The sequence below is a fragment of the Odocoileus virginianus genome, chromosome 21 (genome assembly GCF_023699985.2).
Source record: "Odocoileus virginianus isolate 20LAN1187 ecotype Illinois chromosome 21, Ovbor_1.2, whole genome shotgun sequence".
Taxonomy (NCBI): domain Eukaryota; kingdom Metazoa; phylum Chordata; class Mammalia; order Artiodactyla; family Cervidae; genus Odocoileus; species Odocoileus virginianus.
The window spans coordinates 47,696,436-47,714,905 of NC_069694.1; the positions used below are offsets into that span (position 1 = coordinate 47,696,436).

Genomic DNA, 18,470 nt, shown 5'->3' on the forward strand with positions numbered 1-18,470 from the left:
ACAAAGAATCGTCTTCTTTTGCCCTGAAGTTTGAGGTGGGCCTGAGCCGCTTCAAAGCCCATCCCAAGTAGATCTGTCCTAAAAAGATCTTATCATAGTGATCAACATGTCTTATTAATCTTGGAAGAGATTAAGGGAAATATAAAAGGTCAAAATTTTATGTAAATAGGAGATGTACAAATAATTACGTAAAAATAAACTCACACTTCAAAATAGACACCTTCAATTCAGTGAATTGAAAAAGTTCAGTTAAGTGAGTGGTGAACACAGCATTTCAGAGGATGACATCTGATTTAAGAAAATGTAATAAGGGAATGTGATAGGTGTTCAAAAATCCAGTATAACTCTGGGGTTTTCACAACACTGTGAGCATGTACCTTCCATGCTGCAGACAGTTGCTTACTGCCTGAAAGCCTCTGAGTTTGTGAGCCAAGACTTTTTACTCTGGGAATAGCAAAGAGCAATTAAGGCCCAAGGAATGAATTTTCCTTGGCCCTTGAGGGACGTCTGGGAAAGGAGATCAGGTAGGAGGTAATGGGATCCTACCTCTCGTGCTTTCTTTATTCAGATATATTCTGATAAACTTCCCCTGTATGTGTTCAACACACAGAATTATTTGGTAGCACAAAAAATGTATTTGAGATATAAAGGAAAACCTCAAGAACATTATTTGATAATGAAAACAATTTTGTATTATTGCTATTAAGATCAAAGCACCCCTGGAGAACAATTAGGCAACCTGCATGTTAATGGAAATCTAGGGTTACTTTTCACTGCATATGGTGACTGCAGCCATGAAATTAAAAGACACTCCTTGGAAGGAAAGTTATGACCAACCTAGTTAGCATATTATAAAACAGAGACATTACTTTGCCAACAAAGGTCTGTCTAGTCAAGGCTATGGTTTTTCCAGTAGTCATGTATGGATGTGAGAATTGGACTATAAAGAAAGCTGAGCACCAAAGAATTGATGCTTTTGAACTATAGTGCTGGAGAAGACTCTTGAGAGTCTCTTGGACTGCAAGGAGATCCAACCAGTCCATCCTGAAGGAGATCGGTCCTGGGTGTTCATTGGAAGGACTGATGTTGAGGCTGAAACTCCAATATTTTGGCCACCTGATGCAAAGAGCTGACTCATTTGAAAAGACCCTGATGCTGGGAAAGATTGAGGGCAGGAGGAGAAGGGGACGACAGAGGATGAGATGGTTGGATGGCATCACCTACTCAATGGACATGGGTTTGGGTAAACCCCAGGAGTTGGTGATGGACAGGGAGGCCTGGCGTACTGCAGTCTGTGGGGTCGCCAAAAGTCAGACACGACTGAGTGACTGAAGAGTTACTTTTACATTATATTAAGGTTCCCACACTCTCTCCATATATGTATGCATATATATGTGTTTGTATGTATTAATGATGGCTTCCCTAGTGGCTCAGTAATAGAGTCCGCCTGCCAATGCAGGAGACCTGGGTTTGATCCCTGGGTTGGGAAGATCCTCTGGAGAGGGAAATGGCAACCCACTCCAGTATTCTTGCCTGGAGAATCCCATGGAAAGAAGGCTGGTGGGCTCCAGTCCATGGGGTCACAAAAGAGTCAGACATAACTTAGCGACTAAACAAATGTGTATTAATGAGCTGGCTGCTAGGAAACTGCGTTTACTCTTGATTTTTGTGTTAGTAGAAAATAGCAGATGCATGGAAATTTATAATGAATAAACTTCTTTTAATTACAAAGAAATACCTAGACCCTCTCGGACCCTCCCTCTGATAAATATTGGTCCAAACTATAAAGGAGACCTTGAAAAAGGCATGAATCTCAGTGAGTCCCTTTCCCACCACGTTCCAACTTTAACCTGTCAGAGGCATGTGGCAGGACAGTGGACCATAGCTGAGCCTTCAGGCCTGCAGGGCAGTTACTCTCATGTAAGACTGAGGAGGGCTTTACCACCTTATGACTTGGCCTAAGACAGTGAATACTAATTAAACTCCTAAAGACTATCTTTTCAACGTGTTCCACAGCAAATAGCCTAAAAGGAACAACAACAAATCTTCAAATATTTTGATTATAAGGAAACTCTGAAGAGTATTTCTATCTGGTCTCAGTATTAATAGTTCTGTCATCTTAGGTACTTGATTTATTATCAAGAATAATGTGAATTATGTTTCCACTGTTGGAAAAATTTGGAGGCAAATCTGGGACTTACCTTTGTCGACGTTTTTACCTTAATATAGTACACATTTTTAACCTTATTCCCATCTCCATCTTGTAAGCTTCACCCTTATTTTTTCTTCTGTTACTTGTTTTTATGATTGTATTGTATTTTACACATCATTTTGCTGTATTTTATATACAACAAGGAAGGAAAAGAATGCAAGGAAGGAGGAGAGAGAGGGAGGGAGGGCTGGAGAGAGGGAAGGGCTGGAGGGAAGAAGACCAGCCTGCTCCAAATGCAGGCACAGGGAGACTTCGCAGGAGTCATTTCAGCTCCTGTTAGAGGAAGGATAAGGAAGGGAAGCCTGTAGACACGGGGAGAGCCCTTGACCTATTCTTAGAAGGCCTGAGTTCTTTCCTGATGGTGGTGGTGGTTTAGTTGATAAGTCATGTCCGACCCTTGCAACCCCATGAACTGTAGCCCGCCAGGCTTCTTTGTCCATGGGATTTTCCAGGGAAGAAGACTGGAGCAGTTTGCCATTTCCTTCTCCAGAGGACCTTCCTGACCCAGGGATCAAACCTCAGTCTCCTGCACTGCAGGCAGATTCTTTACTAACTGAGCCGTCAGGGAAGCCTGAGTTTTTTCCTAGCCCTGCATTAATTAATTTACCAGGTATCTTAGGCAACTCCCTTTCACTTTGGTGGCCTCACTTTTCTCCTGTAGAATGAGGATTATTGAACAGTTAGGTGTCCTCCACTTGTCATGTTTTATGGTTCTTAGTAGGAAAAGGAGGAAGAGGGAAGGCCGAGTTTGGCCATCTGCACTGCAGATGGCCAGGCTCACACCCATGCCCCCACCCTGGCCTGACCATCTGTGGTTCACATTCTCTCAGTGCTGCAGGCATTCACAGCGGCAGATTCCTCTCCAACAGTTCTACTTTGAGCCTGGAGTCTTTCTCAGTTAGACCATGTAGAGAGCTCTTGTAATGGTTCAAGTATCTTAGGAGAAAAATTGATGCTTTTGAACTGTGGTGTTGGAGAAGACTCTTGAGAGTCCCTTGGACTGCAAGGAGACCCAACTAGTCCATCCTCAAGGAAATCAGTCCCGAATATTCATGGGAAGGACTGGTGCTGAAGCTGAAAGTCCAACACTTTGGCCACCTGATGTGAAGAGCCGACTCACTGGAAAAGATCCTGATGCTGGGAAAGACTGAAGGCAGGAGGAGAAGGGGACAACAGAGGATGAGATGGTTGGATGGCATCACTGACCCAATGGACATGAGTTTGAGCAAGTTCTGGGAGTTGGTGAAGGGGTCGCTGAGAGTCAGACACGACTGAGTGACTGAACTGATTGAACTAAGAGAAAAAACTTTGGAAGAGATTGGAGGATGTTTAAAGTTGGAAAATAAGGTGACCTTGAGAAAAAAATATCATCCATAAAATAAGAGTTTCCAAGAAGCCAAATGAGTAAAACAGTTCTCCAAATGTGGAATTTCCAAAATCATGGTGATTTATTTCTGTATTTGGCTGCATGGGGTCTTAGTTGTGGCACTTGGGATCTTTTGTTGCAGCACATGGATTCTCTTGCTGGCTTCCCTTGTGGCTCAGCGGGTAAAGAATCTGCCTGCAACTCGGGAGACCTGGGTTCGATCCCTGGGTTGGGAAGATCCTCTGGAGAAGGGAAAGGCTACCCACTCCAGTGTTCTGGCCTGGAGAGTTTCACAGAACTGCACACTCCATGGGGTCGCAAAGAGTTAGAAGTGACTAAGCGACTTTCACTAACCTCTGTAGCTGTGGCACAATCTCTTCCATGGTTGCAGCACCAGTACCCTTGCCTTGGGCCTAGCTGCCCCGAGGCAGGTGGGATCCTAGTTTCCTGGACCAGGGTTCGAACCCACATCTCCTGCCTTGCAAAGTGGACACCCATCAGACCGCTAGGGAAGTCCCCATGCTGATTTATTAATGTCTGATTCTTTGTTTGAAGTTCTGTACTTTAGACTTTTGAAGCTTTTTTCTTTTTTAAGATCATATAATACCTGTTATAAAGTCTAATGATTTCTGGGGTGTTCTGAATTTGGATCCAGTTTTGTTTTGTTTTGTTTTGTTTTAATGGAGAAGGAAAGAGTGGCTTTGTTCCTTTGCCAGGCAAAGGGGGAACACAGTAGGCTAGGGTTTTAAGAACTGTGCCCCCACTCCTTGGTAAATAGGGAGAAGTTATAAGTCAGGCAAATGTATGTGATAAAGATCAAGGCAATAACAACAGTCTTGCATTCCTCTTTCTTCTACAAAGTTTCAAAAGGTTGAGGTTGCTGACAAGATTAGGGTGTATGCAGAGTTTTAGGTGGTCCAATCTCCTAATCTTGATGAGCTTCTCATGTCCCTTTAATCTTGCCTTAGGTGGTTTCTTGGCTGCTTTGGGTGTACTTTCTAATCACCGAATTTAAGTTAAATTAAAACTGAAGTTTTACTCAAGATGGGGAGCAAGAAAAAATAGGATTATTGGAGATAAATTAATAGGAAGGGGATTAGACATAAACATATCCGTGGTGGCTCATCTGCCTGCAATGCAGGAGACCCGAGTTTGATCCCTGGGTCGGGAAGATCCCCTGGAGAAGGAAATGGCAACCCACTCCAGTAGTCTTACCTGGAAAATCCCACGGACAGAGGAGCCTGGCAGGCTACACCATGGGATCGCAAAGAGTTGGACATGACTGAGTGACTTCACTTTCTTTTCTTTAGACATAAACAGGGCTTCGCTGATGGCTCAGTTGGTAAAGAATCTGCCTGTAATGCAGGAGACGCCGGTTCAATTCCTGGGTCAGGAAGATCTTCTGGAAAAGGGATAGGCTACCCACTCCATTTATTCTTGGGCTTCCCTTGTGGCTCAGCTGATAAAGAATCCACCTGCAATGCAGAAGACCTGGGTTCAATCCCTTTGGATCCCTGGGTTAGGAAGATTCCCTGGAGAAGGGAAAGGCTAAACAGTATTCTGGCCCGGAGAATTCCATGGACTGTATAGTTCTTGGGGTCACAAAGAGGTAACGGACACGACTGAGCAACTTTCACTTTCTTTAGACATAAACAAGAGTTACAAATTGGCTTGAAAAACGTTTGAAAGTAAACACACTGAAAACTTTCCAAAGCCATAGAAAGATTTGAGATCAGTGACATAAGGGATTGTGTTTGCAGCATCGGTAGGAAAATTCAGAAAAACAGAGCCTATACTCATTTCTTTCTATATTGATGTGGACGTTTGCTGTCTTGGCCTTTCTTCTTTTGGTAACTGCATCCCACTGCAACTTTGGGGAGCTTTTGTTACTGAGTCCAAGCTCCTACTGCTATCTGCATGACAGGTCAATAAATCAAGAGACGATTTGTTGAAGCAAGGAATAGAGACTTTATTTGAAAAACCAACACACCAAGAAAATGGTGAACTAGTGTCCCAAAGAACTGTCTTCCCTGAGTTAGAATTCAAGCTTTTTTTTATGCTCAAAGGAGAAGGCGTAAAGTCTTGGTTTGAGCCAGACTCTAGAGGGGTCATGTTAATATCTTACTTTCTGCAGCCAATCACAGGTGGGCCTGGTCAGGATGTTTCCTGTGAGCCAGACAAAAGTATTTGAACTTAATGTTCATATATCTGAGCCATTATGTATGATTCAAACTTATAGGCAACATCTCTTTCGTGATTAATTTGTAATAGAATACAAAGATTCTTCCCTATCACACTTTGGGAAACCCCTTAATTCCACATGGATCCTGTCAGTCATGGGGCAACACATTTCTCTCTCTTACCTCTATTTCCTTCTCTGAAAATGAGGATTAAATACCGTACAGGGTTAAATGGATAATCTATATAATGTGACTAGCATAGTGCCTGGGACAATAACAGCATGATATTCATGTTATGACCCTTCCTCAAGTCCCTGTAGAACAACAGAGGTGTAGAAGACTAGCCAGGCCAGCCACTTGCGTGCTAGAAATGGGGAAATACTGATGCCTAGAGGGGTTGAGTGGCTTTTGCAACGGCATTTGTTCTCAGAGCCTGTTCATTTAGAAAAAGTGAAAGCCTCAGACTAGAAATCACTGGTGCTCATGACTTAGCAAACTTTCCACCCAGAGAACACCAAACTGAGCTTCAGCTATGATCTGGGAGAGCAACCGCCGCCCTGTCAATGTTCGTGACCTCTGGGGCCACTGGGTGCATTTAGATCCATGAACTCCACAAACATTACATTCTTTACAAAAAGAAAAACAGGGGCTTCCCTGGTGGCTCAGTGGTAAAGTATCTTCCTGCCAAAGCAGGAGACCTGGGTTTGATTCTGGGTCAGAAAGATCCCCTGGTGAAGGAAATGGCAACCCATTCCAGTATTCTTGCCTGGGAAATCCCATGGACAGAGGAGCCTGGTGGGGTACAGTCCATGGAGTCACAAAGAGTTGGACATAACTTAGTGACTAAACACAACAACAACAAACTAGATGGTTAGCCATAAGTCAGATCATAAAGGAGCCTGTGGGTCTTTCTGATCTTAAGGAATGTGGACCGTATTATTTATACAGTCAGGCGCTTCTGAGGAATTTGTCCACGATGGAGAGATAAGTCTCGCAATTTTGAACAATTATAGTCAAGAAAGCACTGTGGAGAATGGATTTTTAAAATAATAGACTTGTTTGATAGAGCAATTGCACTGGTCACCCTAGCTGCCCTCTCCACTGACTCAATCCCCTGCAAATTTGCCAGACGTTCCTGCCCTATAGCCTCTATTCCATCTGGGGAGAGCCTGGGAAGAGGCAATCCTCTGAGAAACTCATAGGTTAGCACTGATTAAACAACTCTTCTGGTTGCTCTGATCTCACTAAGGACTTACCAGCCTAAGGTAGTTTTTCTCTCTAAGCCTTCCCTCTCCAATGTTGTGAGTTCTGTTGCACCTACTTGTGCTTGCAGGTCTCAGAAGATGATGACCCTCTGCTTAGGGAGCCTTTCAGTCCCTCAGTGACCAGAAGAAGAGGCTCATCTGCTTCCCGCCAATAAGTCATTTAGGAGCAATGCCTCCCTTCAACCCAGAGGAGCTCAGACAGACACAAAGGTCTAAGCCCAAAGAAAGGTGACTTCATTGTGTTCCTATTCTGAAGTGTTTTGAAATGATTCTGCCAAAATCCAGTAAACCTCTCTTGCAGTGTGGCAGAATGAGGAAATGCACGAATGACCCTGAACTTATAAGATTCTTACCTGGCTTTAAAAATATCCACATTTCATCCCTGTAAAAGTCATCCATATCTAAGGACACACAGGTCCTTTCCTGGGATGACGGTAAGGCAAAATAATTTGAGCAGAAGTAAGAGTGGACCTACAAGTTATAGGGGGCTTCCAGTTTGGACTTTCTACCATACAGTACTGCGAAACAGCTTCAGTTTACTGAGTGCTTAATGTGGCATTATGATAAGCAGCTTGCATTTATCATTTCTCTTAATTCTCACAACCAACTTGTATTATCTTCATTTTAACTGATCAGGAAATTGATGTTCAAAGAGATGAATGACTTACCTGAAGACACAAACTTGGGAAGTATGAGATTTGGTATTCTTACCCAAAACCTTCAGGATCAAAAGGCTACGTTTTACATCTTCCATGAACATGTATGCTAAAAATGTATTTCTCACTTGTTTATTTGCTCAGTTAACATTCACAGAGTATTTGCCAAGTGAGGAAAAGTGTTCTAGATACTGATTTTTTTTTTTTTTTTGAGATAAAGGGCTTCCTCTGCTGCATCTGGGTGATTTGTTATTAAATCTCCTTAAATAGGCAAGACCAGTGGTTGCCAAACATTTTATTAAAAAAGAAAATTAGTGAGCACTCCCTTCATACATATTTATTTTTTTTAAAAATCACATACAGGTACCACCAGTACATATTATGTTCATTTTATGAATTATTAAAAGTATCAAAATTCAAAATAAAACAAAATATAAACATAAATTAATTTTTTAAATTAAAGATTTAACACTTACTTTATGCACACAAATGGGTATTGCACGTCCCACCACTGGAGACTCTGAACCAGAATGTGAAGCTCATGACATTTCATACATTTCTCTTGAGGAATTCAGGATCCAGTTAGTATTTGCTCTGCACTGCATGTTGTAAAAGGAGCATCTAGGGTTACCTGGGAAAAATCAACAAAGGCTTTATGAAACAGGTGACATTGCACTGTGTCTTGGAGGATGGGTGAGAGTGATGGCAAGTGAAAGAATAGCATGCGCAAAACCATGCATTTGTGAAGGCCTCGTGTATGGGAGGAGAATAAAAATTTTAGCGTGTAATTAGAACCTTGAGTGTGGGGAGAAATAAAGTAGTGAAGTAGTTTGGGGTCAGATAATGAAAAGTTACTTGTGTGATGCTATACTCTTGGACTTTATACCTTAGGTAACAGGGAAGCATTGAAAGTAAGTGGAAAGAGTTGGCAAACTATTACCATGATCTGGGGGAAAAGATATAAAAGGCATAAACTGATGCAGTAGCAGTGGGATGGGAGGAGGAAATGGATCCAAGAACTGTAACTGAATTTGGACAGGAATGGCTTCCTTGTTGAACAGGTGTGGGTAAGTGGAAGAGGGAGAAATTGAGGAAGAAACCTGGATTTCTACTAGGATTGGAGTGGAGAGTGACTCCAGTGGTGACATAAGGGAACTTGTGTCCACTTTCCAGCTGTACTGTAGATTGAAGAAAGTACAGCCTCTGGAACCAGAAGAGGCCTAGGTTCAATCCCTGGGTCAGGAAGCTCCCCTGGAGAGGGAAATGGCTACCCACTCCAGTATTCTTGCTTGCGAAATCCCATGGACAGAGGAGCCTGGCGGGCTACAGTCCATGGGGTTGCAGAGTCAGACACGACTGAACGATTGACACTACTACTGGAATCAGAGCACCCAAGCTTAAATCACCACTGAGGCCCCATCTGTCCTGTGTGAGCTAAAGCAGTGTGCTCTGTCTCTGACCCACACTCACATCTCCACAGCTCCTATACACTGGGGCTCATAGCAACGCGTCTTTGGACAAAAATTGCCTTAAGCAACTGAGCTAGTAGGCTCTAATAATTCAGTTGTGAAATACTTGTCCTGTGACTATTACAGTAAATTACTGTAAACCTGGTTGGCTTAAAACAACAGAAATTTATTTCTCACAGATCTAGAGGCCAGAAGTCCAAAATCAGTGTCACTAGGTCAAAGTCAAGGTGTCAGCAGGGCCATGCTCCCTTCGGTGGCTAGAGGGGAGAATCTCTTAGTTCTTCCAATTTTTGATGGCTGCTGGCATTCCTTGGTTTGTGGTAGCATCACTTTTATCTTTGAGGCCAGTATCTTCAAATCTGTCTTCATATACCTTTCTCCTCTGTATATCCATGTTAAATCTCACTCTGCCTTCCTCTAGTAAGGATACATGTGATTGCATTTAGGGCCCACCTGGATAAACCAGGATAAACTCTCCATCTCAATATCCTTATTTTAATCAGATTTGAAAAGTTTTTTTTTTTTTTTTCATATAAGGTAATGTTTATAGATTTCAAGGATTAGGACCTAATATATTTGGGTGGCTGTTGTTCAGCCTACTGCAGTACTTTATTTAGTATTTATAGAGTTTTCAGATTTTATGTGATGCAAGCCAGAATGCCTTTCTTCCTGGATTTTTCCCCCCCATAGGAGAGAATGAATAAATTTGAGGAAAGCACAGGTTTTAAAATACTTTCAAGATTAAATGGGCACTACACAAGTCAGATTCTTCTCCTTTCCTATAATATCAAGCAGTTGGAAATTTGGCAATGTGTTGCCACAGATCATGAATAAATGGAAACTGTATGCTTAATCATTTCATTGATATTCAAAGTTGCCAGGTAACACTACTTGCATTTCCTCTGCTTTCAATAGAATAGATTTACTTAAAATAGTTTATTTCCCAAAGCGGGCAACTTCCATCATGTTTTTCTAGCACTGTATAATTTTAGAATGCACAAGTACAATATATTAGGACAGTGATACAATGTCTGTGATAGATATTGAAGAATGGCCTGCTAAGGTCCATTCCACTCTCCTATTAGAATGTCTTTATGTAAACTTGGGGGCTCTCCCTTGTGGCTCAGCCAGCAAAGAATCTGCTTGTAACGTGGGAGACCTGGGTCTGATTCCTGTGTTATCCAGTCCCATCACTTCATGCAAATAGATGGGGAAACAATGGCAAAAGAGACAGACTTTATTTTTTGGGGGCTCCAAAATCACTGCAGATGGTAACTGCAGCCTTGGAATTAAAAGACATTCGCTCCTTGGAAGAAAAGCTATGTCCAATCTAGACAGCATATTAAAAAGCAGAGACATTACTTTACCAACAAAGATCTGTCTAGTCAAAGCTACAGTTTTTCCAGTGGTCATGTATGGATGTCAGAGTTGGACTATAAAGAAAGCCGAGCACGGAAGAATTGATGCTTTTGAACTGTGGTGTTGGAGAAGACTCTTGAGAGTCCCTTGGACTGCAAAGAGATCCAACCAGTCCCTCCTAAAGGAAATCAATCCTGAATATTCATTGGAAGGACTGATGCTCAAGTTGAAACTCCAATACTTTGGCCACCCAATGCAAAGAACTGACTCATTGGAAAAGATCCTGATGCTGGGAAAGATTGAAGGTGGGAGGAGAAGGGGACGACAGAGGATGAGATGGTTGGATGGCATCACCGACTCAATGGACATGAGTTTGAGTAAGCTCTGGGGGCTGGTGATGGACTGGGAGGCCTGGCGTGCTGCAGTCCATGGGGTCAGAAAGAGTTGGACATGACTGAGCAACTGAACTGAACTGAACTGATGTAAACTTGAGACTGGAAAACTGAAAACTATGTTGACCAGTCTCCTTTGCATCTATAATCTGGATGCAAGTTAGGTTCTATCTATTAGATGCAGTCATGACACATTTGGAAGGAAGAAGGTTGTGGGGAAAAAAACCTCTTTTTCCCTGCCGTATACGGCATTCTCAGTACTTCACTTCTGAGGCAAGATATGTAGGCTTTTTCACTCTAAGCAATTTTTATTTCATTATAGACACCAACTGGGTGTCAGAGTGGAACTCGATTCTGACATTACCTGGAGAGAGCATCAGATTGCACAAGTGAAAGAGCTTAGTCCTGTAAGACTCCACTCCATGTCCCCAGTTCTGATGCCAATCTTAAGTCCAGGTTATCACCTATGCTTTTGACATACCTGCCACAAAGAGGAGGTTCCCCAACCCCTCCATAGGTTTAATATTATGCTCTAATGACTCAGAGAACTGAAGAAAATATTTTCCTTACTAGATTGCTAGTTTATCATAAAGGTTTCAACTCAGGAACAGCCAGGTGGAAGAGATGCATATAGGGCAAGATATAGCAGAAGGGCACAGAGCTTTCCATAGGCAGGGGATGGCTGATCATTCCCTTGGCAACCAGCCTTTATCTTGAAGCTAACTGAAAGTCACGTCATTGATAAAAACTCAGGTGTGATTGAAGGACCTTGTTATGAATAATAACAATACCTTTATAGTTATTTAAATTATTTATTTTTTGTCACGTGGGGTCTTTGTTGCTTCACTCAAGCTTTCTCTAGATGCGGGGAGCGGGACTTCTCCGGGTTGTGGTGCACAGAATTATTGCGGCAGTTTCTCTTGTTGTGGAGTACAGGTTCTCCATGCAGGGGCTTCGGTAGGTGCAGCGCGGGGGCTCACTGGTTGCGGGGTGGGCTCTAGAGCATGGACTCAGTAGCTGCGGGGCACTGGCTTGGTTGCACTACAGCATGTGGAATCTTTCCAGCCCAGGGATCGAACCCGTGTCCCCTGCCTTGGCAGATGGGTTCTTATCCATTGCAACATCAGGGAAGTCCTATCATTCTTATCATTAAGGAAATTCCAAGGGTTTTAGTAGCTCTGTGTCAGGAATGAGGGCAAAAGCCAAATATTTCTTCTTATGCATTTTTAAAAATTATTTATTTTAATTGGAGGCTAATTACTTTACAATACTGTAGTGGTTTTTGCTATACATTGACATGAATCAGCCATGGGTGTACATATGTCTTTACAAGTCAAAATATTACAAAGGTGGCTAGAAGCCATTTTCCTGCCAGTTTTGGCTCTTCTCTTATAGCTGGCAGATATTTCTGCAGCAGTTTTCCAGGGTCTATTCTCCTGCATCCTGGCTGTCAATAATTCCAGTGGTGGCCCAGAGATAGTAGCTCTTCCAGCATATAGTTCTGTCATTTCTAGGACTCATTCTTAAAAAAGACTCAGCCTAGAGCCCTCTGCATGAATTATCCCAAAAATTTTGTCAGGACCTAATTCCCTGTATTCAGTTCCTTTCTACTTATTTTTTTTTTCTTTTTTCTTTTTTTCCTTTCTACTTAAAATAACTACAGTAATTTGAGTGTGTGTTTCACTAAATACCAACTGACATTAATTATCAAGTGATGTGGAAGTGAACGGAGATCAATCCAATTTCAGTGTGTTTCACTAAATACCAACTGACATTAATTATCAAGTGATGTGGAAGTGAACGGAGATCAATCCAATTTCAGGATTCTGAAAATTTAGCCCTATTTTTAGGAAACACGACTTCGTTCCTTCCCTGATGTGTCTCCAATTTTCTTTTCATTTACAAAGCTCCGATTAAAATACAAGGTGACATATAACTTCTAACTTTCCAATAAGAAAATCTCTGTTTCTTTTCTTCAAAACATATAGTGAAAGAATTCTCAAGAAAAAAGAAAACACATAATAAAGAAGAAAATATATGTTATGGGTATTATGTATTATATGTAGCATTATGTGTCAGTTAAAGCCAGGTCAAATGTTAAGATTGTCAAAGCTGAGATGGCTTTTTCATTCATTTAAAACACTATCAGCTGGTCCTTGAAATAGTAATTATTGGTTTTAATTATATCCATTTACTGATAAAAATGTTACAGTTTTCTGTTTGTTTTAGGCTATGACAGACAGTTGACTAAATATTGAAAATATTCTTATACCTAATAAATAGCAGAAGAGTTTAAAATATGGTCTTAATCATCAGGCTTTGAAATATGCTGAATAATTTGAGGGTCTCTAGAAGTTTCCTCTACTACAAATGATCTTCATTATAATTTTTGGAACATCAGCATTATCAATTACTTTGTGCTAAACTTTGCTCTTTAGATATTATGCTGGTGTGTGGGGGCAGGCTAGGGATTAAGGCAACTCTAGGTAGATTTATGTTGAGATGCCAGTAATTGTTCAGTTTAGATAAGACTGGTCTCAGAACTAATAACTAAGGGAAATTTGTATGTAGTTGAACATAAAATTGGATGTGAAAGCTAACCATCAATGTAGAACTGGAGTGTCAGAGGCAGGTCAGCTTCTTAAGTATTGGTGTGTAACAAAATGAAAATTTAAATTCAGATAGTGGAATGCTAAAGCACTGAGGCCTTGAAACAAAAGTGTTGAAGGCAAAAGTTCCAGAATTTTGTGACAAATTTTAGGTCAATAGATAAAAAAATACCCTCAATATTTTTCCTTCCCATATGCATAGCAGACATTTCATATTGATCAACCTTCAATTCTTTTAAATTGAGTCTTTAGTTCTTCTAAATATAACACTCTTAGCAGCCACTACCAATAAATAGATGTAAGAGGATGTGGCAGGAGCTTCTGATTTCCTACCCAACAGCCATTCTTCTTCCTTTCTTCTTTAGTAAAGAGCCTATCTCCCATGATAGAGGACGAAAATATAATGCCAGATACTTAGGATTCTTGGATTCTCCAGTTCAGTTCAGTCACTCAGTCATGTCCAATTCTTTGTGACCCCACAGACTGTAGCATGCCAGGTTTCGCTATCCTTTACCAACTTCCAGAGCTTGCTCAAACTCATATCCATCAAGTTGGTGATGCCATCCAACCCTCTCATCCTCTGTCATCCCCATCTCCTCCTGCCTTCAATCTTTCCCAGCATCAGGGTCTTTTCCAATGAGTCAGTTCTTTGCATCAGGTGGCCAAAGTATTGGACTTTCATCTTCAGCATCAGTCCTTGCAATGAACACCCAGGGCTGATCTTTAGGATGGACTGGATGGATCTCCTTGCAGTCCAAGGGACTCTCAAGAGTTTTCTCCAACACCACAGTTCGAAAGCATCAATTCTTCAGTGCTCAGCTTTCTTTATAGTTCAACTCTCACATCCATACATGACTACTGGAAAAACCATAGCCTTAACTAGACTGTTCTTTGTTGACAAAGTAATGACTCTGCTTTTAATATGCTGTCTAGGTTGGTCATAACTTTCCTTCCAAGGAGTAAGCACCTTTTAATTTCATGGCTGCAATCACCATCTGCAGTGATTTTGGAGCCCTAAAAAATAAAGTCTGACACTGTTTCCACTGTTTCCCCATCTATTTGCCATGAAGTGATGGGACCAGATGCCATGATCTTAGTTTTCTGAATGTTGAGCTTTAAGCCAACTTTTTGACTCTCCTCTTTCACTTTCATCAAGAGGCTCTTTAGTTCTTATTCACTTTCTGCCATAAAGGTGGTATTATCTGCATATCTGAGGTTACTGATATTTCTCCCGGCTTTAGCATAGTCAATGAAGCAGAAGTAGATGTTTTTCTGGAATTCTCTTGCTTTATCTATGATCCAACAGATGCTGGCAATTTGTTCTCTGGTTCCTCTGCCTTTTCTAAATCTTGATCTAAATCTAAATCTTGAACATCTGGAAATTCTCAGTTCACATACTGTTGAGGCCTAGCTGGAAGAATTTTGAGCATTACCTTGCTAGCATGTGAAATTAATGCAATTGTACAGTAGTTTGAGCATTCTTTGGCATTGCCTTTCTATGGGACTGGAATGAAAACTGACCTTTTCCAGTCTTGTGGCCTTAAACTGAAATTTTCCAAATTTGCTGGCATGTTGAGTACAGCACTTTAACAGCATCATCTTTCAGGATTTGAAAAAGCTCAGCTGGAATTCCATCACTTCCACTAGCTTTGTTCATAGTGATGCTTCCTAAGGCCTGCTTAACTACACTCCAGGATGTCAAGCTCTAGGTTTGTGACCATACCACCTTGGTTATCTAGATCATTAAGACCTTTTTTTGGTACAGTTCTTGTATGTATTTCTTCCACCTCTTCTTTATATCTTCTACTTCTGTTAGGTCCATACCATTACTTCCTTTATTGTGCCTATCTTTACATGAAATATTCTCCAGGTATCTCCAGTTTTATTGAAGAGATCTTTAGTCTTTCCCATTCTATTGTTTTCCTCTCTTTCTTTGCAATGTTCACTTAAGAAGACTTTCTTATATCTCCTTGCTATTCTTTGGAACTCTGCATTCAGATGTGTATAACTTTCCCTTTCTCCTTTGCCTTTCACTTTTCTTCTTTTCTCAGCTATTTGTAAGGCCTCCTCAGACAACCATTTTGCCTTCTTGCATTGCATTTCTTTTTCTTGGGAATGGTTTTGGTCACTGCATCCTGTACCATGTAATGAACCTCTGTCCATTGTTCTTCAGGCAGTCTATCTACCAGATTGAATTCCTTGAATCTATTTGTTCCTTTCATGGACAATCATAAGGGATTTGATATAGGTCATACTTGAATGTTCTAATGGTTTTCCCTCTTTTCTTCAATGTAAGCCTGGATTTTGCAATAAGGAGCTGATGACCTGAGCTACAGTCAGCTCCAGGTCTTGTTTTTGCTGACTGTATAGAGCTTCTCTGTCTTTGGCTGCAAAGAATATAATCAATCTGACTTCAGTATTGACCATTTGATGATGTCTTTGTGTAGATTTGGAATATTAAACTAAGGCAACCACATCATGCTGGTCTTTGCCATATGCACATGACTCAGCCATAGGTATACACATGTCCCTCCCCTCTGAATGTCTCTCCTGCTTCCCACCTTACCCCACTCCTCCAGGCTGTCATTGAGCGCTGGATTTGAGCTCCCTGTGTCACACAGCAAATTTCCATTGACTATTTACATTTACATATATTAATGTACAAGTTTCATTGTCGCTCTCAATTTACCCCATCCTTTCCTTCCCCCACTGTGTCCACAAGTCTGTTGTCTATGTCCGTGTCTCCATTACTGACCTACAGATAGGTTCATCAGTACCATCTTTCTAAATCCCACATATATATGTTAATATATGATATTTGTTTTTCTCTTTCTGACTTACTTCACTCCGTGTAATAGGCTTTAGGTTCATCCACCTCATTAGGACTGGGTTGAATGTGTTTCTTTTTACGGCCGAGTAATATTCCATTGTGTATATGTACCACAACCTCTTTACCCATTCATCTGTCATGGACATTGACATTGCTTCCATGACTGAGCTATTGTAAACAGCACAGCAATGAATATTAGGGGGTGTGTGTGTGCACGCACGCAGGCATGTGCTTAGTCACTCTGTCATGTCTGACTCTGCAGCCCAGTGGTCTGTAGCCCACCAGGCTCCTCTGTCCACAGGATTTTCTAGGCAAGAAGACTGCAATGGGTTGCTATTCCTCCAGGTGATCTTCCCCACCCAGGGATCGAAGCCAGGTCTCCTGTGTTGCAGGCATATTCTTTACTCTCTGAGCCACCAGAGGAGCCTGAAAATTGGGGCACATGTGCCTTTTTAAATTATATTTTCCTCAGGGTACATGTGCGGGAGTGGGATTGTTGGGTCATATGGTAGTTTTATTCCTAATTTTTTAAGAGGGAAGGTTATATATTCAAGTCCTCAAATTAAACTTTTTTTCCCTAATTGAAATAAAACTTGAACAAATCCTTTTTGGCCTGTGGCAATCACCATTAACATTATCCAGGGCTTCAAGTGGAGCAAACAGAAGTGTAGTGTAATTGGAAAAAAAAGAAAAGGAAAGGAAGGTGAGTCATTGAGCTTCTTCATTTATTTCCATTTTGTTCTCTCCCACCTCTGTGCCCTCATGTGCTAACTAGAGATTCTGTTCTATCTGCTATTGGTTTTTACTGTTGTGCAGTAAGCCTGTAAAATGAATTTCCCAATTGTCATTCACAGATAGATTCTCTCTCCTATCCTTTCCCCGTAGGCTCAGTATGTCTACATGCTCAGATCTGGAGTAGGCAATGTTTCTTAACCTTTAGATTGTAAAACTGGACTGGATTATTTTCTCATTTCCTTCCAACGGTACCATACCATAATTAAGTACAGCAGGACTGAGCTGGTTCACTGCAACTGGCAAGCTTGAAGTTGGGTCTCACAGGAGTTATACTAAATTTTATTAATGAGAACTTGTTTTTCTCTTTCAGTACTGAGACCTGTTATAAAAAATTTCCCACTTTATCATCTCATCTGTTCTATAGTGAAATAAATAAAGAGGTAGTGAATTTTACCATGAGTCATCTCTATAAAAAGCTCTTTAATTTATGGTGAAGATTTCATCCTCATGATTTCAAAATGACCTGGAAAAAAATATTGTAGAGTGTTAGGCAAAAATTATAACAGTTGCATTATGGTGTTGAAATTATCTGACATTTTTTTTCCCTCTGATTTTACAATAGTCTAGTTTGGGTGAAACAGTATTTTCTACCCAAAAAAAAAAAATCATACTTAAACCAAAAGATGGAGTTGAGATGTATCAGTAGGGAAATGTTTATTATTCTATTTTTTAAAATGCTAGGTTCAAATGTCTCTTTCTAAAATCAGTGCTGACTCTGACCCACAGTTTTCTAATGTTATTGAACAGGCTTCCTCAGAGCAGAACACTTTGGGTGAAAGAACTGCTCTTTGACAAAAGAATCCTTGAGGTTTACCTTGAGAAGTTTGAAAAGGCCTATTTCACATGTTTGACAAAGGAGATCTAGAATTTTTTGTTTCATGAAGCATATAACTTTGTGTTGAATGCCTGTGTTTAAGGATATCTTATGTTCTGAATGCCTTTTTAATTGAAATATAGTTGACATACAGTATTAGTTTCATGTGTACTACATAATGATTTGACATTTGTAGACATTGTGAAATGATCGACATTACAAATCTAGTAACCATCTATCTCCATACAAAGTTATTTCAATATCATTGACCTTATAATTTCTATTACATCCCTGTGATGTGTTTATTACAACACTGGAGGTTTGTAAGTGTTAATCCTTTCCACCTATTTCATTCAGCTCACCTACTCCTCCTTTCCTCTGGCAACAACCTGTTGGTTCTTTGTATCTATGAGTGTGTTCTCATTTTGTCTTGTTTGTATTTTTTGTTTTATTTTTTAGATTCTACATATAAGGGAGATCATGACGTATTTTTATTTCTCTGCCTGACTCGTTTCACTTAGTG

At 40.8% G+C, this 18,470-nt stretch overlaps 1 long non-coding RNA gene across 3 annotated transcripts in view; it reads right to left on the reverse strand.

The window, feature by feature from the left end:
* Positions 1-4,799: 4,799 nt before the first annotated feature.
* LOC110133759 (uncharacterized) overlaps positions 4,800-18,470 on the reverse strand; it is a 259,888-nt gene continuing 246,217 nt past the window's right edge. For all 3 annotated transcript variants that reach the window (XR_011482541.1, XR_002312872.2, XR_011482540.1), the window contains 2 exons: positions 8,156-8,310; positions 4,800-5,053 (listed from right to left, as the gene is read on the reverse strand). This is a non-coding gene — a long non-coding RNA (uncharacterized lncRNA). The remainder of the gene's footprint in view (positions 5,054-8,155; positions 8,311-18,470) is intronic.